The 25,928-nt window shown below is 46.5% G+C and overlaps 1 protein-coding gene across 1 annotated transcript in view; it reads left to right on the top strand.

Moving 5' to 3' along the window:
- Nucleotides 1-25,928, top strand: part of LOC138583119 (ATP-binding cassette sub-family A member 9-like) — a 2,601,648-nt gene that overhangs the window by 424,319 nt on the left and 2,151,401 nt on the right. The gene's annotated exons all lie outside the window — the stretch shown is intronic.

Genomic DNA, 25,928 nt, shown 5'->3' with positions numbered 1-25,928 from the left:
AAAAGGCCCAGTGAGCACATTTCACAAAGGTCTTAGGGTGGGGGTGGTCCTATTCCGGGCGCATAGGCCCCAGAGGGGGAGATTTGGGTGGGCCGAGTTGAAGGTATTCATTAGTGCAACTGTGATTAACTTTAAAGGCAAATGTATGCTTTTTAGGCTATCTCATTTGTTTTACTATTTGAGTGGTGTGTTTGGGAGTATGAATGGCTGGAAACAGCTTGATCTCCTCTTCAGGTTTTGTCAGCATAGTGTTTTTCCCAGGGTCCCTCAATTTGTTTAAGTGGGAAATCTGCTCTATCCATCATCCACTCCAAAATCACACCCTAGCCTGTTAACCTTCTAAACTCTCATGCTCTCCTCTTCTATACGTATACCTTTTACCATCCACCAGCCATCACACTCCTCACTGTCAATTCGCTACTCTCTTCAACTTCCATCTGCTCCCTCCTTCTCCATAGGGAAAATTGCGTATGCCACACCTTAAAAAATTAAAAGAACTGAGCGTGGATCCCCATTTGTCATGCCCTACCAATAAAAGGAATTAACCTTTTATTAAACATATAAGGATTACATTTGAAAACAAACATAAACCCAGAACAAAAGAGGCATACCAAGATGCAAGGAAAGGAGATTGGCAACATCAGTCTTGTGATCTTTCATTTCCATTTGCTCTTCCATTTCCCTTCCATCCGTTCCCCACTTCCTCTTCCACGGCATCGTCTTCCATTCCTTTGCCATACTACCACCCCCATTCACCAGCCCTCTGCTAAACTGATTCATCATAAGAATGACACACTGTTTGGGTCAGAGAGATACACGAAGGGCTTATGGTGATTACTAAGTACATTTGCTGTAATTAAACAATTGTGCTAATTAACCTTCTTTTGTGTTCTTTTGCGTCTTCATTCTTTTAGTCTTTGGTTCTTGAATACCATTCAAAACTTGTGATTTTGTATTGCTTTTGCAATTGATTCACATGATATCATGATACTGCACTATTGTACAAATTTGAAACCTGTATATAATCCACTGTAATTTACTACATATTCAATATGCCTGTTCCCTCTCAACCCACTTCCCTCTGTGAAATTCATTTAGTGTTTTTAATACAACCAGCCTTGAGGAAGACGCTATTGGTCGAAACGCATGTTGGCTGTGACAATGTTAATTTAACCTTTCTTTACTGAACATCAATTTGGATAATTAAATTGGACACTAGTTTATCCATTGTGAAATTAATCAACAGTTAGCTATATTGTTGCATAGAATAATCATCAGATTGGCATAGCAAGATTGTGCCACAGTACTTTTTGAGTGTTGATGCAACTTCTTGGTGGTGTACGGGCATAGCCACCCCATACTCATGAACACGCCGCTTACTCAGCCCTAAATTAACTTTGAACACCAGGCAGTTTGAAAAGCGTTATAGTGTCACCCTACTGCTTTACACTTATAATTATTCAGACCTTTGGCCTTGCCCCACCCACAAGTTAAACAAGCTATAGAAGTGTGTTGGTGTTGCCAAGTGTCACTGCGCCAACCCTATTTTCAATTATATTGCTTTGTGTTGATTATGTGGCATTGTCTGCAACAAGTGGGAAGATGTCTGTAACACCTGAACAGTCTAATAAATAAACATGGAGACCATAAGTATCTCCCCACAATTGTGCACTCAGTGCCTTTTTTTAATTAAACCTTACAAATGCTTGTGTATATCACCCCAACAAAAATGTTGATTGTGTAATTGCTTTGTGAATATTAATTCATATTCAGTTGTGACATCCATTACATATATTTGGCTAAATGGCTAAACATAAGTCTAATCCTAAATTAAATAAAACCTTTATCAGCCAATAATAACGTTTTGGCGCACGTGCCTTTTTGTTTCACCAATCCAATGGCTTCCTCTAGGCTAGTTAACAGATTCCCAGTTTTACCCAGAATATTAGATACCCTTTGGTCATCTAGCATAGTCCATATTTTCTTTCTGTTGTTTTAAGATAGAACACCATTAATTAAGGCTTTTGTGATAGTGTATTCTTACTGTGATACAATTTAACACTGTCCTGCAAGTTTGTTGTTTGAAAAAAACTTTGTTTAAATAAAAAAGGGAAACATAGCAGGGTTGGTCCAGTAAATAAACCAAAACAAAAGAGAACACATACATGAGTGTTAGCATTATACAATCATGTGACTGCAGCCCCATCCAGCCAAACATATAGCCATGCCATGGTCCTGTAGAGGATGATTATGCACAAGAGTATGGAGAAAATACACAAGGCGCGGTCTTAAAGTAAAGCATTAGTCAGCGCTAGCTTGTGTCCGATGGAAGTGTACAGTGCTTTCACATCCATGGTACACAGTAGAAATTCTTTGTTCCATACAGTTTTGCTAAGTATGTCTAAGACATGCATTGTGTCCCTTATATATGACAGTATTTTGTATACTTGTGGTCTCAAGACTGTGTCTATGGATATGTACATGTTTTCTGTTAGCCAACCTTTCCCGCTGACTATGGGGTAAACCTTTGGTAGTTTGTCATACTGTTTGTGCACTTTTAGTATAAAGTATATGTTTGGTAGCTTAGGCTGCTCAGTGCTCAAAAACCCTTTCTCATCATCAGTTAGTCTTGTGGTCCCATGCCACTTGGTGATCAGTTCTGTAAGTGCCTTACTGCTGTTGCTAACACAATTAGGGTTGCTTTTTCGTAACAGCCTGGTATTGTCAGATGTTTATATGCCATTATGATATAATCAGTCTTGTTCAAATTCACGATATTACCTCCCTTGTCTGCTTCTTGGATCATGATATCGTCGTCATACTTTTCTATTCTGTGCCATGTGTTACGTTCTCAGTGGTTAAGATTGCTAGCGATATATCTGTTTGCGTAGACCTTGTTCAGTGCATGTCTGTCTTTAATTACTGTAAAAAAAGCGTCTCTGGGCGATGATATGCTTTGCTTTATCAATTGACAGTGACCTTACTGAGGTCCACATTGACACACATAAATTTGTGCGGAAGTTGAAACTTAAAACATATTTCCAGAACACCAATTGGAAACAACTTAATGAAAGATTTCACCCGGAAATCACACCTCTGACTATCAGGGATCGCAATGATAGTAAATTGCGTACATCATTGGAAACAGGACAGACAACGGCAACCGATCAATTGATAAACAAACCTTCCATAGAAATCATAATCATGAGAGACACCAATCTCAAACATTAATCCAAGTTTGTACCACCTCAAGTACAAAGTAATTAGCTATAAATATTCCATCAGGCAGTAATTAAAGACACAGATCTCACATGAGCTCGATCCCTATATGGGAAATACTATCTTTCTACTTTGTGAGTACTACCATTGAGTCTACAAAAAGAAGATGTAAATAAAGCGTCCCTGGAAGGACAGAAACTTGTACAAGTAGGGCGTTGAATGTGTAAAGAAGAAATACCACATGGAGTGAAATTCTTTAAAAAAAAAGTTTATTGTAAACTCTTACACAGACTATCCGTTTTGTACTGTGAAAATTGTGTGTACATGTGTGTATTGACTTGTGTTGATCTACATTATATTCAATGGTATGAAACCATTTTTTTTAGTATAAGTTTTTTTAGTATATGTTTTATGATTAATAACATTTGTATTTTTATAAGTAAAATGGCAGATGGAGGAGTTAATCCCAGTTTGTGAATGTTTTCATCGCCCCTATGTAGCAGAGACGCTTTATTTACATCTTCTTTTTGTAGACTCAACGGTAGTACCCACGAAGTAGGAAGATAGTATTTCCCATACGTGGATTGAGCTGATGTGAGATCTGTGTCTTTAATTACTGCCTGATGGAATAAATATATCAAATTACTTTGTGCTTGAGGTGGTACAAACTTGGATTTAGGTTTGAGATTGGTGTCTCTCATGATTGTGCTTTCTATGCCAAGTTTGTTAGTCAATTGGTCCATTGCTGTTGTCTTTCCTGTTTCCAATGATACAAGCAATTTAGTATAATTGAGATCCATGGTAGTCATAGGTGTGATTTCCGGGTGAAATCTTTCATTCGGTTGTTTCCAATTGGTGTTCTGGAAATATGTTTTAAGTTTCAACTTCTTACAAATTTATGTGTTTCAATGTGGACCTGAGGAAGGTCACTGTCAATTGATAGAGCAAAGGATAATCCTTTGTTTAGTAAAGCTTGTTCATCTGCACCCAGTGTTCTATTTGATAGATTCACAAGCAACTTAGTTTCTAGTTTCTTGGGTGGATTCATCTCTCTCTCCTGGTATCCGCCCTGGTTCTCATCCCTGTTCTTAGATCTTCTATGCATGTTGGTGTTGCTCCTGCCTCTCTTGCCTCTGGGATATTTGTTGGTGTTGTCCAATCTGACTGAACTGGATCTTGAAAGCATACTTTATTGTAGGAGGTCGATTTCCTTTGCGGTACCTCCTTATTTCATCTAACCGTTCTTGCCCCTGTCTCCTGGTCTTGTACTGCTAGTTGACAGTGTGCCTAGATTTCTCTCATTGTGCGCTTTTGGTGTCAGAGCTTACAGGGTAGGTTCCTGTTGTACCGTCCCTTAATTGGTTGCCGCTTTTCTCATATTTAGGCTGGCAGGTATAGATCCTATCCAGCTGATCGTCTTTGTTGTCACAAGAGACTTTCCGTAGTTTCATCTCGTCCTGGTGTTGTTTAATTATTTTATCCATTGTTTTAAAGTTCTTTTGTTTAGTGTCTTCCGGGGCTTCCATGTCCCAAATCCCTTGTTCTACCACCTCTATCTCAAATTCCATTGTCTTATGTTCCCTCTCCCCATGTTCTGCTAAGAGTTATTTAATCTTTTTGAGCTCATGTTAAGATTACCTTCCCAAAGCTCTGCTAGATCATTGTCCTCTGTGTTATTAAAATTAGGAAATGTCAGTATCCAAAGTTCTCTAGGTATTTGCTCTTTGTCAAGGTAATTAAGCATGGCTACTTTATCATAGTATTTGTTGACTTCTTTCAGGGATAGACGTTCTAGTTTCACACATTTTTCATCACTTGCCCTCTGTTAATAAAAGGGTTGGTTGTGTCGCCTCTTAGTGTGAAGACGGCTTTGTTGTCTTCATCCCTATTGAGTCTGTAGGTGGTCATAATGGGAGGATTGTCAGTAGTGTCTATTTGGATATAAAATATAGCTATAGAAGTGTGTCAGTGTTGTCAAGTGTGACTGTGCCAACCCTTATTTTTATTATATTGCATTGTGTTGATTATGTGTCATTGTCTAAAACAGGTGGGGAGATGACCGTAATACCTGAACAGTCTAATACACAAACATTAAGACCATAAGGATCTCCCCACAATTGTGCGCTGAGTGCCTGTTGGTTTTTTAAATGAAAACCTACAAAATCTTGTTTATCTCACCACACAATTGTTGTAATTTTGTAATTGCTTTGTGAATATTAATTCATACTCAGTTGTGACATCCATTGCATGGATATGGCTAAACATAAGTCAAATCCTAAGTTAAATAGAACCTTTATCATCCAATAATAACCTTTTAGCGCCCGTGCCTTTTTGTTTCGCCATTCCAATGGCTTCCTCTAGGCTAGTTAACAGATTCCTGGATTTAAGCGGAATATTAAATATCCTATTGGTCATCCAGCATAGTCCACATTTTCTTTCTGTTGCAGTAAAATAGCATGACCTGGATTCCAAGATGGCCGCTGACACGAGGTAGACGTGCCGACAGCTGCTTTCTTGCCCCTGAATGGTTAACAGCGGTTTCCACCACCCCCGACACCTATGCCAGAGGGATTACAGAGGCGCACGCCCCCCCCCAGAGCAACGTCCCACCTGGAAGGAGGACATTTGAAGAGGCACAAGCTTTAATAAGGAGGCGGGAACGGCAGGGGGCACCCGGCGGAAGGGACAAAATAGGCAGCGGCTAATCAAGAAGAAGCTGCCGTATTACGGAAGGGTGAACGGGACAAGCCCCCGGAGGTGCCCAACCCGGGAAGAACGGCAGTGAGGAGAAGGCTCAGAGCGCCTGGGCGCCCCTCGGGTCAGCTTCAGAAGGAGCACAGCACCGAGGTGGGCACAGTGCGACAGGAGAGGCGCCAACCCCCCCGGAAAAGCAGAGGGAACGGGAGCTGGTCGGAGAGCTGCAAGGCTCCAGTAGCAAGCTGCTGCAGCCCCAGAGGCACAGGTGGTGCAAGGACTGAACCCACAGGCATTAACGAGGTGCCCCATATGAGGGCCCTTGAACAAAAAGGAGGAGCAGGAGTGTCTCTCTGGTCCGGCCCGACCCGGGAAGAGTTGTGGAGAGGGAAAGGGTCCGGATCCCAGAGGTCAGCTCGGGTGCAGAGGGCGCACAGCTCCGTGGAAGGTGGAGAAAAGCAAGAGGATCGCCCGCCTGAGCCCAGAAACAGATGTGAGGTGCCCCGCCAGCAAGAAGGGGACTCCCCGCTCCATCCGGACAAGGTGAAGTGTTGCCAGAATGGTGCGAAGCAGCGGGAGACAGGAGGAAGAGAAGCGAGGAGCCCCAAGACCCCAGGCATCGGAGGGAAGAAGGCAGGCTCACCGCACAGAGGAAGACAGCAGACGAGATGAGGAGGCCCTACGGCCCGCGGCAACGGCAGTCTGGGAAGATTATACAGCCAAGTACCGAGGAGAGCACGGGGAAGCCCACCTAGTGTCAAGTAAGGAGGAGGGCAGAGGGGCGGGAAGCCCAAGCACAACTGAAAGGGAGGCTGGAGGGATAGAGGCAAGCCCCCTCCCAGCTCGATTACAGCAGGTAACGTCCCTGCCTGGATGAGGAGACCAGAATAGGGACGGTGAGAAGCATTAATAGGCCATAAGACACATTACCACCACTGGAGAGTGGGGACAACAGAGGCCAGCCCAATAAATTAAGCCCGCGGGAAGCGGGGGACGTGTGGAACGGGGGGCAGGCCAGTGTACCCAAGATCCTGAAGCGGTGAGCAGGACCATTCTCAAACCCCAATGTCCGGAGGGCACAGCAGGGGAGGCTAGACCCGAGGACGGACCACCCATAGGGGGAATAATCGCTCAATTCAAGCTGCAGTAGAGGGAGATGGAGGTGGGAGACCAAACTCATAGGGGTCTCCCCGGAGAGCACCAGAGGGCCAGGAGAACAGGGAGACTGGAGGGCAGGAAATCGACAAAAGAAGGCACAGAGACGGCGACAGAGGAGGCCCCAGAAGGCGACAGAGGAGGCCCCAGAAGAGGGGAAGCACCATAGGGAGGCCGGGGGAAGGCGAAAGGGCCACCGAGGACAAAGAAGGGCCACACAGGGTTCGGCCCAGACAGGGGATACCCAAAGTGCAGAGGGGGGCGACCCGCAGGGCAGAAAAGGACTGGATAGCACAGCAAACCTTGCGCCACAGCCCACCAGAACAAGCATTACAGAAGGAAAATTAACCAGAGACCTCAATGATGACCAGGGCAAAAGGCCGCCCAGCAAAAGCAGGTCCACTCACAGGAGACACCCCTGGCACGCTCACCAACATGTGGTCGTCGGCAGAAGCAAGGGAACAGGGCAAGGGGGGCACAGATCGCATGAAGGAACAAATGGACCCAGAGGTGGAGGATGGCCATGCCCTGATGACAAAGCAAGATGTACGGGGAGAAATGCTCTCCCTGCAAGGCACCCTGCCCAACACATTTCAAGATCAGTTCCAACTGATGAGATCGGATATCAACTCATTGCTTGGGGAAATGAAGCAGGAATTAGGTCGATTGGGGAACGTACAGACCTGGTTGAAAGAGGCTTACAGGAAATTGATAAAGAGACAATTTTTTTTTTTTTTTTTTTTATTTTACTTGTTATAATTTACAAAAAATTTTTACAAGAAAAGAAAAAGAGAATATGGTACAATTCTCTACTCCAGTTGTCTCATCACTTCGTCTGTCTGGTAGCATCAGTGGTTTCAGGTAGCACATTGCCGGGTCTTTTCCTTTTTCTGGTCACCTTCCCCAAATGAATCCACCTTGTATTCAGAGTTTCAAATTCATGAAAAAATGGGAGACCGCTATTACGTATCTGATGTTATCTCCCTCTATTAAGCGATTCCACCAGTCCTCCTCATTGCACGTCTTTGACTCCTTGAATAAGTGACCCAAGTGTGCCATTCTCAGCCTTGTTAAAGCGCTACACACTAAAAGTAGGTGGCGCAGCGTCTCTGGTTGCGTCTTGGTTTTGCAGAATCTGCAACTGTTGTCGGATGTTAATTTTCTGATCGCTTTGATCTCATTTGTAGGCAGTAGATTCATTCGCACTCTTAGGAAGGTTTCACGTACCGTTTTACTTGGAAATTTTTTTAAGTATTTCGGTAGGTCGTTTAAGCCTCTCGTTGTTGGTGGCAAGTGGCTTATCAGTTTGCTTCTTAGGTCCAAGGATGTTGTCTGCATCCAGTCGTGTTCCTGTAGTTTTCGTTTTACTTTGTTCGGGTTCAGGATGAGTTCTTCCTCCGAGCTGTTTATTTCCTCCAGTTTTTTTTTATGTTCTGTCTTCCAGCACATCAGAATTTTACTTTTCTGTGCTTCTATTTCCGTGTGGATAAAAGACATTACATTCGGGCGGGTGCTAGTCAGGGATTTCCTGTATAGCATTAGTGAGTTTCTCGCAACCGTCGATTCCAGTGATTGCAGACACAGTTCCTGGCGTATGGTCTTGGCCGGTGTGGATTGCGGTAGGTTCAGCGTGTGTTTCCAGAACACGCCTTCCAAGCGTTTCCAGAAATCTGAAGGTATCATCAGTAGTGCGTCTGCACCGTAGGTCAAGGACGGGACCACCTTCCCTTTGTAAAATTGGATCAGTGGGATTGCTGTGAATCGGCCAAATCTTCTGTCGATTATTTTTGCTTGACGTGCCAATTTTTTTGCCTTCTCTAGGAGGTGCAATTGCATAGGGTGTTCTTGTTTGTTGTTGCTAAGGATTACCCCCAGGTATTTGAATTGTACCACTTGTTCTATTTTCTCACCTTCCAGGGACCAGCTAAAATTCTCTGTGCGGGTAGTTTGCTTCTCCATGATCATCACTTTGGTTTTGGCCCTATTGATCTCCAAGTTGTTCTTCTCTATATATAGTGCCAAAGCGTTTAGTTGACGCTGTAGACCGATCGGTGTGTAGTCCATTAAAATAAGGTCGTCCGCATAGAGTAATCTTGGGATCTTTACCTTTCCTACTGTAGGTGGGAAAGACCGTATCTTCTGTCCGCTTTCTTCGATATCCCAGAGATAGGAATTGAACAGTGTTGGTGCAAGAGGGCATCCTTGCTTTACACCTCTCGCCGTAGGGATTGACTCAGTTAACATCCCTTCTTGATTTAAACGCACTCTTATAGAGGTGTTCTGGTGCAATGCTTTAATGGGCCCCAAGATGTTTTCTGGGCAGTTTCTCGCTGTTAATTTTCCCCAAAGTGTTTCGCGGTTTACCTGGTCGAAAGCCTGGACCAGGTCAATAAAAGCAAGGTAGATCTTTTGGCCTCTTTCTTGTGTCTTGCTTTTTAGGGTGGTTAATAGGAGAATGTTTGGTGCCGTTCCCCCATCTTTCACAAACCCTGATTGTAGGGGGTCCTCAAGCCCTGATTCTCTGGACCATTTTTGGAAGTTTTCTAACACCAGTGAGCCAAACACCTTCCCAACAACGTCTAGCAGTGCAATTGGTCGGTAGTTCTTGGGTTGGTCTCTTGGCCCCGACTTGTAAATTGGGACAATTGTTGCTGTGGTCCAAGAGACAATAGCGAACAGCGAGATGATTGTGTGTCTGAACGTGGCAACACAAAACCTGGAAACACAGTTGGATGACTTAGAGAATAGGTCAAGACGAGTCAACATAAGAATAAAGTGGCTGCCGCAATCAATATTGGACAAGGATCTAAAAGAGGAAGCGCAGAAGATATTTGCAGAACTATTGGGTGGAAAAGACCCCGAAACAGTGATATTAGACCGAAACCATAGGGTGGGGCGGCTGAACAAGGGCCCCAATGCCATACCTAGAGATGTCCTGGCTGACTTTGCTCGATACTGGCAAAAAGAGGCAGTCCTTAGGGCAGTAAGGCAGCAAGAGCCGGTGCTATACAAGGGTCAAGAGATATCACTTTTCCAGGATCTGGCGAGCAGCACGCTAACCAAGAGAAGACTTATGAGCCCAATACTCAGAGAACTGACCAAACAGAGCATCAAATACAGATGGATCTTCCTGTTTGGGCTGTTGTTCGAATGGGAGGGGAGCCAGAAATGGGTAACGTAACCTCCCTTCAAGAAGTGGCAGACATAATCCACATGGACATAACTGAGAGTACAGTGAGTGAGGATCCTAGAAAGGTGGAGAAAAGGACTGGACCCCGGCCGTGGTAGTGGACCCTAGCGGGAGAAAGACGGAGAAGGAGGACATCACTGAGAGACCCAGCCCAAGAAGGGGGCGCTGGAGGAAGAAGAAAGGAGCAACGAGGGATAGTGGATCCCTTATAATGGCCATGGAAAGGGGGTTGTGGACACTTTGATTACAAGAAGGGTTAAGGGAACATGGAGTATAAAACATGTCGAAACCAAAAAGGGTGACGGCACCTGAGGGAAGGGGGAGGGGGACATGGGAAAGGAGGGGGGTGTTAGGCTTATTCCGAAGTTGGGGAAGGGAATGAGGGGGGCAGAGGGAGGGGGCAGCAGGCAGTGGGGGACTTCGGAGAGCAGGGTGGGAGGGGAAGGAAGGGAGACATTTGGTGGCTAGGCTGGATGTGGGAGAAGAGAGAGGGTAGCGAGCAGGGCTAGGGGGATGAGAGGAGAGCTAAAAAAGAACATGGCGAGAGGGCCTCAAGGGGGGAAAGGAAGCGTGGGGGGACCAAACAAATTGGAATGCATGACGCATAATGTGAGGGGGCTCAACCCCACACTCAAGAGGAATAAATTGGAGAGGAAATATTACCCTCACAGGAGACCCACCTTCTGAAGCGGGACCAAGGACATCTCAAACTGCAAGTTTGTTCCCAGGTTTTCCTTGCCTCAGGCCCCACCAAAGCAGGAGGGGTAGAACTAGCCTTCAAGAACAACATAGATTTCAGAGCATGGTATATACTACGGGACAGAGGGGCCAGATATATAATACTCAAAGGGGACCACATGGGAACAGAGTATACCATAGTGTCAGCGTATGCGCCCAACACAGGCCAGGAAGGCTTCATGAGGACAGTAGAAAAGTCAGCAAACGGGCATATCATCCTTATGGGGGATCTCAACTTGGCTTGGGACAAGAAGGCAGACAGAACGATGAGGGAAGGCTGCGGTGGGGGGCCAGTGGCCTCCCGCAGCTGAGAGAGAAATCTAAGAACTTGGGACTGACAGACGCCTGGATGGCAATAGAGGGGCAACGGAGGGTCATATGTTCCTCTCCAGGGTAAACGGCACACAATCCAGGATCGATTATATTTGGGTCTCAGCCTGACTGGTGGGGAGAGTAGAGGGGGTGGAGGTAGGACTCCTGGGGATAGCAGACCACAAGGTGGTCTCAATGACTTTGAACACGCCAAACTATAGACCGGGAGTTTGGAAGTGGAGGCTCCCGGGGGAGATACTCAGAGAACCAGTGCGGAGGGAGAAAATAGGGCAAACAATGAGGACGTTCTTTGAGGAGAACAAGACTTCGGAGACAAATGAAATTACCAGGTGGGATGCTTTTAAGGCCACTATAAGGGGGGAATTTATTGCACAAAAGGTGCAGAGAGAGAAACAGATGAGGGCCCTAGAAACTCAGCTCACGGCAGAAGTCGAGAAGGGCGCCAAAGGGTGCCTGATTTACTGACGAGAAAAACACTCAGGGCATACAGGTGTGCAGTAGGACAACTAGAGCTATTGAGGACTAAGAAGGCTGAGAGTGCGATGTGCTTCATGAGACAGAAATATTATGCTAAAGCGAACAAAGCTGACATGTTACTAGCCTGGCTATTGAGGGAAGCACAGGGGCAGAACACAATAGTGGCGGTAAATGACGAGAGGGGACAGAGACTCACTCGGACAGAGGAAATTCAAGAATGCCTGGCCAAGTACTACCGCACCTTATACACCTCCCAGAACCTGCAGACACAGAAGCAGATAGACTTTCTAGAAAAGGTACAATTGCCGCAGATTCCCCAGGAGGAGCAAGAGAAATAATGGTGGAGGAGGTGCGAAGCCCGGATGGCTTTTCAGCTGTCATTTACAGAACACGCCCACATACTAAGCCCTCTCCTGGCACAGCTTTTTAACACGTTCAAGGCCTCAGGCTGCATTACAGCCTCCATGGAAGAAGCTAAAATCATGCTCATTCCCAAGCCCAATAAAGACCCTGCAGAGTGCACCTTGTACAGGCCAATTGCACTCATAAATACAGATGCCAAAATCTATACAAAATATTTGCGAAAATATTGGAAGCTCACCTTCCCTCATTCACCCGGACCAGGCAGGGTTTGTTCTGGGCAGGCAGACAATGGACAATATTAGAAGAGTGTCACACCTGGTGGAGAAGGCACACAAAACAGCCACTCCGGCGGTCTTAATGGCGTTAGATGCTGAGATGTCGTTTGACCGGGTGGAGTGGCCGTTTCTCTTTAGATTAATGTAGAAAAAGGTTTGGGGGGAGAGTTCCTCAGAATGGTTCAATCGAATTACAGGAACCCGACGATTCACTTGACAGTAAATGGGTCGATGATGCGGCCAGTTAGCCTGGGCAGAGGAACAGAGCAGGGGTGCCCGATTTCTCCCCTCCTATATGCAATCTATCTGGAGCCCCTGCTACAGGCAATAAGGGAAGCAGAGGGGATCCAGGGGATTCCCTTTGTGGGGGTACAACATAAAGTAGCAACATTTGCCGGTGACATGTTACTATCCCTCACTAGCCCCAAAGAATCGTTAGAAGCATGTGTGTCCTTGCTGGCCAGATTCAGGGAGGTGTCGGGCTTGAAGATTTACTTGGAGAAGTCTGAGCTAGTGAGGGAGGAGACTGGAGTTCTGAAAACAATATCACCATTTCTCTGGATCCCGGGAGGAATTAGATATTTGGTGGTCAAAATCACTCCGTTCCTTGCAGGAAGGTACACCGCTAACTACCCGCACACACTAAAAGCAATTAGGGAGGATTACCAGAAATGGAGGAACCGCAGAGTGTCTTGGACGGGCAGGATGGCAACGGTGAAGATGATCATGCTCCCACGGCTCCTCTACCTATTTCAGGTGATCCCACTGTAAATACCCCAGGACTTCTTCAGGGAACTAGGAAAGACAATGAGGGAATTCGTCTGGGAGGGCAAGAAACCGCGGATAAACCCCCACCTGCTCTCGTCTCCAAGGAGGATGGGTGTAATGGCCTTCCCCAACTTCCAACAGTTCTACGAGGCATCGCTACTGAGGGTGATTCTGGAATGGTTTCTACAGAGCGGGGGGAAACAATGGACACAGAAAGATAGGGCGGTGGCACAACATGATCTGGGGGAGGTCCTGTGGCTCCCAAGTAACAGTAGACCACAACACCTATATAGGAGCACCATTACAAAAGCGCTAGTGGACACATGGGATGGAATGGCGAAGGAAAAGGGGATTAAGACATTCCCATCACCATTTACTCCAATCTTTAACAATGAGTTCAATCTGGGACGGGAACCTGGGGGCCTTCGAGGGGTGGAGAAAGGGATGCTATAGGAAGCTCAGGGATATGTTCCTGCGGGATAGAGTGAAAACCTTCCAGGATTGCAAACAGGACTTCAAAGTGGGAGAGGGGGAGAGACAGAGGTACTTCCAAATAAGACACTGGGTCATGAACACAGAGGTGAGACAAGCCGAGACTCGGCAGCTCACTCCATTTGAGAAGTTCTTGCTGACAAATGACGGATCCAAGGGTCTCATCTCGGGTCTATATAGATTATTGGAGGGGGCGGTACCCCCACATATCTGGCCATATATGGGCTGATGGGAGCAGATGCTGGGTAAAGACTGCCCAGCTCCAGGAATGTTGGTATAAATACCTATTCGGCTGGCATTACACACCAGCAATAATCATGGAAAGAAAGTCCAGAGGGTACAATTTTTGAAAACAAGGTATCAAAGGATTTTATTAGACCTGATACATTATTTTGATATACGAATTTTACTCATGATTTAATCAGCACTCAAAAAAACAATTTACATAGCAGGAACATTTTTAAGAACATACAAATTCGACATAATTCATATCATTCGTCCACATGCATCCATTATGCATCCATACCCTCATATCAGTCAACAATTTGTGTAAGGTAAAACCTATAAAAAGTCATAACAACCAATTAATCATTGTATTCATTGTATAAAAAATGTACAATCAATATAAATGGCCACAATAGATTGTACAAGTGGTCAAAGGTTGGGGTGGGTCACATAAATGTCCAAAATGTATTGAAAACACCCTGCTTCCACCATGACATGCTCTCCTACTGCACTGCAGGGCACCAATTTAAATGGTAGCACTTTCCGTTTGACACGCAAGGCCCACCTTGGAGATATGGTCTCTAGGTGGAGGCAGGGTGTTTTCAATACATTTTATAGTGATGTTTATTTAGGTTTGTGTTGATTGGGGTTTTTCCCCCCTTTATGTGGTTACTCAAAAGTGGGGTCTCATGAACTTATGTTTCCCTGACTTTTCAGAGTGTATTCTTTTATCTCCTGATGAAGACGTTACTCAGTTAATGTTAATACGTCAAAACCAGTTGAGAAATTGGAGATGAGGTCGCTCTTGGACATTTATGGTGGTGGTGTAGGAAGATCATCAGAAGCAGCTGTTACGGGTTGTCTGTCCAACATTATCACACTCGACATCTGTGCACAGCTGTGCCCGGAGCAGCACGTCAGTGAGTTGTGGCCCCAGTCTTCTTGTGGGGTGCCTGTGCGCTCTCTACCATGGATGCCCAGGCTGGTGCAGCAGCCACTGCAGTGGTGGCCGCTGCTGCCCAAGCACCACATGTGCCGAGACAGCAAGGGGCACTCACACCAATGCCCGAGTTTGACATCTCAGGGGCCCCATCCAACCTTGGACCGAGATGGAGAATGTGGATTGATAGGCTTGATATGTACTTCCGAGCCACTGGGGAGATGGATGAAGACAGCAAGCTGGCTACGCTCCTGTACTCGGCAGGACCAGCAGTACATGAGGTTTTCCAGTCCCTGCAACCTGCAAATGCGACCTATGCTGCAGCTAAAGACACTCTGCAGTAGAATTTGATGCCGCTTGCCAATGCAGACTATGAGCGGTTTGTAATGTGCATCGCCAGGCAAAATGACGAGGATTCCCTGGCCAATTTTTACGGACGGCTGCACCGCATGTCACTGCCATGTACCCAGGATAACCCTGATATGATAAGGAACCAGCACATCCAGGGATGTTCGTCTGGCAAACTGCGTAGGCATGTGCTGCAAGAGCCTGGTATCACACTGCCTCGCAAACTGGACTTGGACACTGCCAAGAGGTGTCGGAGGTGAGGGCGTCAAGGATGGAGGCGGCTGTGTGCCATGGGAAAGTGGAAAATGTGTGTGCTGTGGGGCGCGGTCAAGGTGGCAGAGGAGCCAGACGTCCAAGCCGAGGTCAGCGGGACAAGAGCCCTTCATTTGTGCACAAAGTGTGGGTACAACCTCCAACACCCCACTGAATGCCCAGCGCAAGGAAAATCTTGTGGACGTTGTGGGGCTCGGGATCACTATGCTCCAGTGCCGGTGGTGATACTAAGGAGGCCTTTGAGAGCAGGATTCTCTTCAGGTCACAGTGCCCACCCAATGTCGCCCAGCTAGACCAGGGCGACGACCCTCAAGAGGAGGATGACGAAGAGTAGGAAGAAAACATATTAATCTCAAGTGTCGGTGCGCTGCAGACCTCCAACAGGAGACAACCACGGTGTTTGGTGAAGGTGAATGAGTCAACGGTGCCACTGCTGGTAGACACAGGTGCGTCTGTCAATGTCATGGTGAGGGTGCACTACGACGTCATGGTGGTGCCGACCAGACTGCAAAAACCAAAGTCCCGCATTTTTACATTTGGCGGCTAACAACCGTTCCCCCTGGCTGCGGCATTTGTGGCCAATGTGGAGCACGTATGGTCATCCATCAAGGCCTAGTTCTACATCACAACCGTCAGCAGCAACACCCTCCTGAGTTGTGCGGCAGCGCAGGCACTCGGCATTGTGAGCTTCGCGTATGCAGTGTACATCGTGGATGTAGATGGCCGACCCTCTGTGTGTCTCCGATCGTCATTGCCAGAAAGCCCACACAACTGGACTCTGTACAGATCTGTGTGGACATGAGGCTCCCAAATAAGGATATTAAGCACGAACATCATATCACCCCCACACTTGATGACATTATCACAGAACTGCAAGGGCCGCGCTTCTTCTCCATACTCTACCTTAGGCTGGCTACCATCAGGTGTTGTTACACCCGGACTCTCAATACATAACAACTTTCACCATGCACCGTGGCCTCTACAGGTAGAAGTGCCTGAGTTTGGGGTGTCATCTGCGGCAGAGGTCTTTCAGAATATCGTCCATGGGACAAGTGCGAGTTCCTCAAGAAGTCCATTGAGTTCATCAGGTTTGTGTTCAAAGAAGGCGGGGTGTCGCCAGAGCCTCGTAAGGTCAAGGACATTGTGGAGGCACGGCCCCCGCAGAACGTATCGGAGGTCGGAAGGTTCTTGGGGATGGTCACGTACTTTGGCTGGTTCATCAGGAATCTCGCGTCCCAGACAGAACCTTTGCTGACGTTAACCAAGAAGGATGCTACGTGGCAGTGGGGACCCCTTGAGCAGACTGCGTTTGAGGACGTCAATGGAGTGTTGACAGCAGAGTATACAAAGGCCTTTTTCAACCCGGGCCTGACATCAGAAATTATGGTGGATGCCAGTTCGTTTGTCTGGGGGCAGTACTTACCCAGACAGATGCCAACGGTGAGGTCTGGCCGATCGCATATGCAAGCAAGGCACTATCAGAAACGGAACAGCGATATTCCCAGATTGAGAGAGAGGCCCTGGCAGTCCTGTGGGGATGTCGCCATTTTCGCCTATATGTGCTGGAACGACTGGTGACCATGGTAACGGACCACAAGCCCCTGCTGTGCATCTTTGCTAGTTCATGGTCCAAGCCTCCTGCCCACATCGAGAGGTGGATACTGGCATTGCTGGAATATGGAGTCTCTTTGGTATACTGGCCGGCAGCAATAATGCAGCCGACTATTTGTTCAGACACCCCAGGTGCGACCAAGATGGACAAGGAAACATCAGTGCCGATGAGGCCAACGAACATGTGAGGCTGGTGGTGGAGGCGGCAACTCCCAACTCTGTGCCCATCCACAAACTGGAACAGGCGGCGGCCGACGATGAATGCTTCAACATCCTGAAGGCAGCCCTTCAACAGGGCTCATGGAGGTCTGTCGTGGATACGCTGGCTCTGAGGACCCAAGAGACAAGATCAGCGTTGGAACAGCTGTGGAGGGTCAAGGACGAGCTGGCGTTTGTGGAGTCGGCACTGCTACTCCGAGGGGACCAAATAGTAATACAACAGTGCAAGGACTCCCAGGAATTGACAAAACCAATACCTGCTTGCGACAGAAGGTGTGGTTCCCAGACCCTGAGAGGCGGATTGAGGAGTTTGTCGCTGCCTGTATGTGGTGCCAGGCTCTGCCCCCGGTGCAGAAGGTGCTTCTTATAGAGACCATGCCAAGAGGGACGAAGCCCTGGGAGAACGTCCATACCAACTTAGGGTTCACAGGCCGGAACGCTCACTTCCTGGTGGTCGTGGACGAATAGTCCCGGTATCCGGAGGTGGAGTTCATTGAGTCAGTGTCATTTGACAAGGTGGATGTGGCATTGGAGAAGGTCTTTGCTACCCACGGCCTGCCTCAGACCTTGTGTTCTGACAATGGACCACCGTGCCAGGGGGCCAGTTTCACTCAACTGATGGAGGAATATGGTATACGGCACCGTAAGATCACTCCTGTCTGGCCTCGGGCGAATGGTGAAGTGGAAAGATTCATGAGGACGCTAAACAAGGTCTTCTGCATCGCCCAGGGCCAAGGACATTGCTTGCAGAGAGCTTTATATCAGTTCCTAAGAGAGTACCGGGCCACCCCGCAAGCGTCCACAGAAGTGGTCCCGGCAGACGCTGTGTTCCGGCGATGTCTGCCGGGCCTGCTTCTGGAGGTGAGAGAGAGAGAACCGGACGTCATTGACAATGCTCAGGTGGAACGGGATAGGAGTCTCAGGATAGAACAGGAAAACATTAGGAGAGGACTCTGGCCCCAGCAGCTAGCTCCGGGAGATGAGGTGCTTGTAAAGAACTGGCATCCTCAAGGCAAACTGTCGCTAACATACAAGCCTGGTCCAATGGACGTGGTGGCGGTGCATGGCTCAGTGGTGACTGCTTCAGACGGGACGGCCACTGTCAACCGCAATGCTAGCTTCTTTAAGAAGGTTGGAGAAATCAGGACGGAGGCGATTCAAAGAAGGGACCTGGGTGATGTACCGGACGAGGGCAGTGGCCTGGCCCATCCGTCAAATTCCCTAGGTCAGCGGAACACAGGTGAGGAGGGCACGATCCAGGAGGCATCCCCAAAGGGTCGGGAGGGGGAAGCCTGCCCATCTCAATGACTGTTGTGGACCCTTGAACTGTTGGGCCCGGCCCATGGACTGGAAAGTGACTGATGGGTCTGGGCGGCAATGTGATTAAAGGGGTGTTTATTTTGGGTGCAGTGTACTGTTGTGTGTAGTTTACCTCTTTTGCTGTTTTGTTATGTAAAAGGGGGTGTGTGGTGGAGTGACGCAACTCTGTCGCGTGTACCTTAAACGTTCACAGCCGCAACAGAGCGACCATGGAGCCCGAACTGAATACACGTGTCCCGTGTTTGTCTGTGCAGTGGGGGGCTCATGGGTGTCCTGGATGCACTCGGGACACTGCAACAAAAATGCAGAAGTTTATGTTTTTGGTAAACATAACTTGTACACCCCTAGGGATGCCTTCAAGACAAAAGACCCACAAAAAGGGTTTAAACTCTCTTGTGTTCTCGATGTTTGTTTATTTGATAAACACAAAAATAGTTACATTTTTTAGTGTAACTTCACATCATATATAATAAAAAGCCCTTATCAATTTAGCAATATAATTTCATAATTATTTATATAGTTATCAAATTGGTTTATTATGATTTGTGTACTTTCATCTATGAAACTGACTGTTGCGAAAAGCCATATGTTAACATATATTTCTACTGACTAGACCTGAAGATATTTGGTCAAGTGCTTTAATTACATGGGGTTGAAGAATGAACGCAGCACTAGGGCCGGTGCTTCCTATTCCAGTCCATGAAAGTGAAATAATCATGCCCATGATCCACTTTGACCGAAGCTGTAATCACCAAATATTTAATTGACGATCTAAGCAGTCTACTATGTTGCTGGATTACTGCAATAGTGCCGCAGTAGCCATGTTCTCAAAACTATGCAGGGGAGCGTGCTATCGGCTCTGTGAGAAAATGGTGACTGCCTGGACTTCCTTGAACTCTGTGTTCTGAGCTTGGAGAGGAAAATAGACTTATGGAAATGCAGACAAGGGTGCCACTAATCTCGAGGCTGGGAAGGTGGACGCCCTGCTTGAGGAGCTGTCGCTGCAGAGTTGGGCATGGCGTGCGTGACAACGTTGCAGTAAGGAACGTGAGTTCGTTGGTGAGACTTCCTGAGTCACTATACTGGACTTCACATGTGGTTGATATGATGCCACTGGGAGCTCTGAGTAGTGCGGGTGTGGTTCGGCTGGTGTGGGCCTTAGTGTTTTCTGCTAGGCCTCTGAACCTGCCCCTCTGTGTGCTTACCTGTGTGTTTACCTCGGCTATGTCCGTCAGTGTATGAATCTGTTGGCGCTCCTCCGCTAGTCAAGGATATTGTGATATGAACAAAATATAATTTTTCTATTGTTTGTGAATGTGATGAATGCATGAAGAAGTTGTGAATGAAGTTTGTTTGGAGGGATGTGTTTGTTCTAAGTTCAAAGAGCCATATTTTATATGAATATATTTGTCATTGTGTAATTTGATATATGGATTGTTGCAAAATAAATAGCTAACGATTACAAACTGAAAGAGTAATCAGTTGTTATCTCTGGTCTGGATGGTCTAATTTTCATTAGCTTTATTGTTTTGCCTGATAGACCACAGACTTAAAAGCGGACGCCCCTTATATTTTGTCTGCATTTTATTCATGACAGTGCACAGTTTCCAACTCCCCACATTCCCTGTGTGCATGTCCACATTGGCCCAGTGTACAATGTGTCACTGACACATTTCCATCAACGTCCCTGTGGGTCAGAAGTATTCGTCAATCAGTGATTGGCGTACTGCACGGCAATCTTGTGCATCACGTACTGGCAGGGGTGCTGCTTCTCCTCCGCCTTCATCCTCATCATCCTCACCCGGTGCATGCATGCCAATGTCAAGTGGCAGTGGTACATTTCTCCGGACACACATGTTGTGCAGCATGACACAGGCTATGGTGATCTTTGCCACCTTCTCAAGCCTATAAAGGAGTGCTCCACCAGACCTCCTTAAGCAGCGGAACGCGCCTTCAACAGGCCAAAGGTCTGCTCAATCACAACACAGGTACGGGTATGAACCCGATTGTACTCCTCTTCATGGCTGTTCCACGGGTTCCGCACAGGGGTAAGTAGCCACGGCTTCAAGGGATATCCTCCATCACCTGCAAGCAAATACAAATAGGTCTGTGTGAGTCACTCTGAGCCACCACCTTCAGGATTCACAGCCATGGCCGCAGAACTTTGGTGTTGACATGCACATGTCCCTGTACGTATGCACAAATATTATTTAGATGCATGTATACTGCAATATGGTGCTGTAGTCTGGATGGCGTTGTACAGATGATGCAGGGTGATTTCTTGCATGCTGATGTGGATGTACTGTGGATGCAGGACGATGTTTTGCCTCCCATTTCTGCTGTGTATACTATACTGTGCATGATCACACTAGCCATATTGGCACAGCTGCAATCATGTTTAGTCATGCATTGCTTAACATACCCATGGTGGCCAGGTTGTGCGTCTTACATGTTGTCATTGATATACAGCATTGGTCCAATGTGTGCCAGTGATGTGTCATGTTCAGGTTGGGAGGTTCAGGTCAGGAGTGTTTAGCTATGCGTGCATTCTCCACTCACCGCCCATTCCCACCCTGGTGGAGTATGAATCCCCCCACCTCACAACTCTGATGCACTACCATGGGCCAGTCAGGCAACTCACCAAGCAGCCAGGCACGTAGTCCAGCATGTCGCTCCATGTGACGGGGTAGCATGGAGATACGCAGCACCATGGCATCACATGTCGATCTGGAATATTGGACGCAACAATGTGTGATGATCTTGCTGGAGTCACATACCATCTGCACATTGATGGAGCGGTATTGCTTGCAATTGTGGTACACCCCCTCTAGGGCATGGGGGACTACCAATTCTACACGGGTGCAGTCGAGGGCACCAATGCAATTGGGCATGCTTGCCAGTGCATGGAAGCCTCCTTTGGTGTCGGCTATCTTCTGGGCAGTCCGTGGTAGGGATATGTGGGTGCTAGCGTGCTTCAGGAGGGCATACAGCACTTGGGTCAGCATGCGTGAAATTAGTGGTTGTGAAATGCCATGCAGCTGGCCCACTGTGTGCTACTAGGTGCCTGTGGCCCGGAAGTGGAGCACAGACACCACCTTTAGTAGCGGGGGATGGCAGTGCGTATTTCTATGAGGCTGACGATGTTGTTGTGTATCATGTCCACTATGGTGGTGATGGTGTCCCGGTCCAACCGGTACAGGGTGTGGATCTGCTCAGGGGTTAGATTGAATGGACTGGGTCTGATGCGAGTGATTGGTGGCTGCCTACGAGGCTGCCTAAGCGCAGGACCAACATTGGGAATTGAAAATGTGCTGCTCATGGTAGTCTTGTTTCCAGGAGGAACGTGTTGCCCAGGAGCATTCCACCTGACCAACATGAAGTGGATACCCCTTTTACAGCTAATCAATATTCTTCTACTGAGTTGAATACAAACAGTTAGCCTACAGGGGTGGGTCGGAAGAAGGAGTTGAACACATTAAGGATATTTTTGCTTTTAATGAGATTATAAGAAGGCCTATCCTGACCTTCTAATAGAGAGGTTTCCTGGCCTATCTAACAGAACTAAATGTGATCGTATGTCGTCAGAAAGTCCCAAAGAAAGAAATGTCTTCAGTCCAAATCTAATTCTACCTGACCCTACCACTAATATAAATAACTTAAACAAAGCCAGGAAAATTGCTTTTTTTCTCTGGTATTCTGTTATCTTCTGATAGTCTCTTTATATCTATGTCACTTTTTCTTGTGTTTTTCTAACACAACCTTCTTTATTCGTTTTTGGATATCTCCTTGATTCATTCTTGTATCTCTTCTGCAATATTCTTGGGACTTATCACAAGGAAAGTTGTCACAGACACATCACTAAAAGAAAGTATATGTCCTCACATGATATGAATGATTCATTACCAAAAAAGTCCATCGGTATCATGTCTGGTCCTAGGGCCTTGCCCATCTTCTGGGAATCAGTGGCAATCCTTACTTTGAATGGATCGTGTCCCCCCACATATTCTTCATCTTTTGATACTTCCATTCCAGCTTCAACTGCTGCGAAGAAAAAAAATGTTCTTGACAGAAGGCGCTGTGCACCGGTTACGTCGACTCGATGTCCCTCAAGGGCCTCCGTTCGATGGTCGATGTCATCACCAGTATAAGTGGCGTGCAGCGCCCGTTGGCTTCAGTTCCATTTTTCCGACACAGCTTTCACTAAAAAGAATCACGGCGTGCTTCGGTTCTTCATCGAATACTTTGATTCAACCGGATTCAAATTCGAAAAATGTCTTCATCGTCGGCTCCATCGGCACCTAAGAAATGTCAGGATTATGGGGCTAAAATGTCGATCACCGACACCCACCGCATATGTCTGTGGTGTCTCGGCACAGAACATTTCATGTCGTAGTTTAATGCCTGTATGAAACAAGAAGGCGTCCTGCCACTTATCACTTACAACATACCGTAGTTCATGTATGTTAAAGCTATTTAGAAAGTTTAATAGCTTGAATCAATCTGCTATGTGAACCCATCCACAAGACTGTTTTTAGGTTAGCAGGATTAGTCTAAAAACAAATGTAACTGCAATTTGTATGGATCTAGACAGCTTTCTTTAATTGGCTGTAGTGTTACTTTTTCTTCACACTTTTCTTTTCACACAAAATGTGCATTAGATGCACTAAAATTGTATTACTTTTTCAACAAATACATATAAGAAAAATCAAAACAATATAACACAAAGTGATCAGTACAAAACAGTGCAAAATATGGAAGCCGTCAATTCCAAACAAAACAGTATTTTTGTGCACTATTACCTCTTTTAATCCTAGTATAGAAAACATATTGTCCTAATGACTAAACATATACATAAAACATACTCTAAATAGTGATTTTGTGCAACAGTGATCTTGGACTAAATGTGTGTCTTCATTTTAGACTTAACATAGGTCGAGTTATAAGTAAAAGTGACCAATTCTTGGGTCTACGTCAGGGTGGTGAGCCCTAGATGTGTCGTGGACTCTTCGGCAGCATGGGTGCTTGGTCCATTGACGTTTCGGCTCTTGGTTAGTGCGCATTTTTCCGGGCCTCGGATTGTGTCTCTCTGACACATATATACGTAATGTTAAGGAATGGTTAAAAACAGGGTCCTAAAGGGAAGCATTAACTTAGATGGAAACTAAAAAACAATTCTCTTTCGCAAGGGAAAGCAGCAATGACCTTTCTCCCCCTGAGAAAATTGGGGGTGCCAGGTAGAACGTGAACCAAATACTGCTTTGGTATTGTGTGTGTTGAGCCTCTGGAGACTGGTGGTTGAGCTGATTCGGTGGTACAGTCTCTCACTGTTAATTTACATATGGCCATCCCAGGGCCATGCTCAGGGTGTACTGTGGGCAAGAGAGAAATTGAAGGGTTCGGTCTAAAGGGATACTGCCTCTGTTTGTATATCCATTATGCTGCTTCAGTGGGCGAAAACGTGAAGCAGACTTGTAAGCACTTAATATAAATCAGAGACTGATGGCGTTAATGACAAGATATTATTACCTTGCTTCCCCGTCTCACTGATATGTGTAGGCAAGGTTCGTTTGTGTGCAATTTAGGTGCCTTGAATGAGTAGAAGTTTTGATGTCTTCTGGTTACCCCACGCTAACACTGGAGTGAGGGTAGGCAGATTGAAGAAGCAGGAAGAAGGGTGGAGCAGAACCATCATTGTTAGGAATAATGGTTTGCTAGTGTGCATTCGACTCTGCACTTATTGAGAGGAAGGAAGATGTTCCTTGCCACTTCCAATGCGGGCAAATGAGTGGATCGCATACAAATAATAGATTGTATACCTTCGTCTCGGGGCATGGATAAAGAATTCTCTGTTCCGCTCTGTATGGTGGCATTCCTTCGCCGTTAAGACCGTTGACGTTCTGGACTGAATGGAGCGGTTAGCAGTCACTCTGTCGCATGCGTGCGAGTATAGTATCCGATATGTGTGACGGTACGCGCATGTGCAGGGCTCTTCTATTCGTTGTGTTGTGCGTTGTCATGCCAACCAGACCGCATTTATGTTTTGGTGTGCGGTAGGCGGTGTAGTGAAGTATAATAGTTTAATATGCACTTGTTCCGTTTCCGGTACACAGCATGGATCTTGGGCTATATATCAAGCTGCTTGTGTAAAAAAGCAAAACATGTGAGCGAGGCGTACTTGTGCCGTCCAGCCTACCTGAATGTAGGCCCTTGTTCTTTGACGCAACTTAGCTTGATGATGTTTCCCTTGCAACCTGCTATTCGTCGTTCTACGCGTTATGTTAATCATTTTGCCTGTTCCCTGATTGTGATTCTAATGTGCATTTGATGTCTGAACCTGAAGTTTTGGCTCTTGCATTTTCGTTGGTGGGTGTTTGGGGTTTAGCTGCTGGGGGCTATAAGTCCTTGATTATATTGCCCTGTGTAGTGGTTAAGGGGCTTAATGAAACATCTCAAACTTTGACAGAGCTGGTGCTGGATAGCAGAAATTTTAGAAAGATTATTTTGGAAAACAGGGCTGCTCTTGATTATTTGTTTTTGAAGCACAATGTGGGTTGCAATGCCGCTCAAGGGATGTGTTGCTTTGATTTGGCGGACCGTTCCCGTTCTATCGGGAAGCATATTGGTAGTTTAAATGACCTGATTTCCCAAGTCACTCAGGATCAGGGCAGGAGCTGGTGGGATAAAGTATTTTCTTGGATTCCTGAGGTGTTGCGCTATGTTTTTATCTGTGTTTTTCCTGTTTTGGTTTTCGCTGTTTGCTGTTGTTGTATTTTTTGTATTCCTAATTTGGTCTATTTTGGACACCGTCTTTTGTTTCATTGGGATATGGCAGTTGATTGTCCAAGGGGTGGAATGTAATGCGTGTGCGAAAATGAGCTAAAACATAGCGCTTTGCATGGCCATTTTGAGCATTCACTCCCAAACCGCAATGAAAGTCTACGTTTCTGTGAGCTCAGTTAGAAGGCAGCATGAATTCTGAAATGATTGCAATATTATATTATAAAACAGTGGAGCTCACTATGAAGGATAGTAGTTGTATTGTTCGCTCAAGGACAAGCCGATAAGGGAGTCTGAGACATGCAGGTACAGTGATAAGGGGTGCTGGGAATGGGTGCACGTGGGATAACCTGGGTTTTTCCACTATTGTCTGCATTTTCTGGCTCTTTGCCTCCCATGCTTGCTGTCTATCCTTCGGCCAGCGACAGTTTGCAACCTATGAGGGGCAGGAATTTGTCCTCTCAGCCTGATCACTCTCTTTTTCTTTCTATCTCTCACTCTGTCAAAAGTC

Source organism: Ambystoma mexicanum, chromosome 3q, assembly GCF_040938575.1.
Source record: "Ambystoma mexicanum isolate Mex_15411 chromosome 3q, UKY_AmexF1_1, whole genome shotgun sequence".
Lineage (NCBI taxonomy): Eukaryota > Metazoa > Chordata > Amphibia > Caudata > Ambystomatidae > Ambystoma > Ambystoma mexicanum.
Note: the sequence above shows the minus strand (reverse complement) of the source record. Positions and strands in the feature narration are given on the sequence as shown.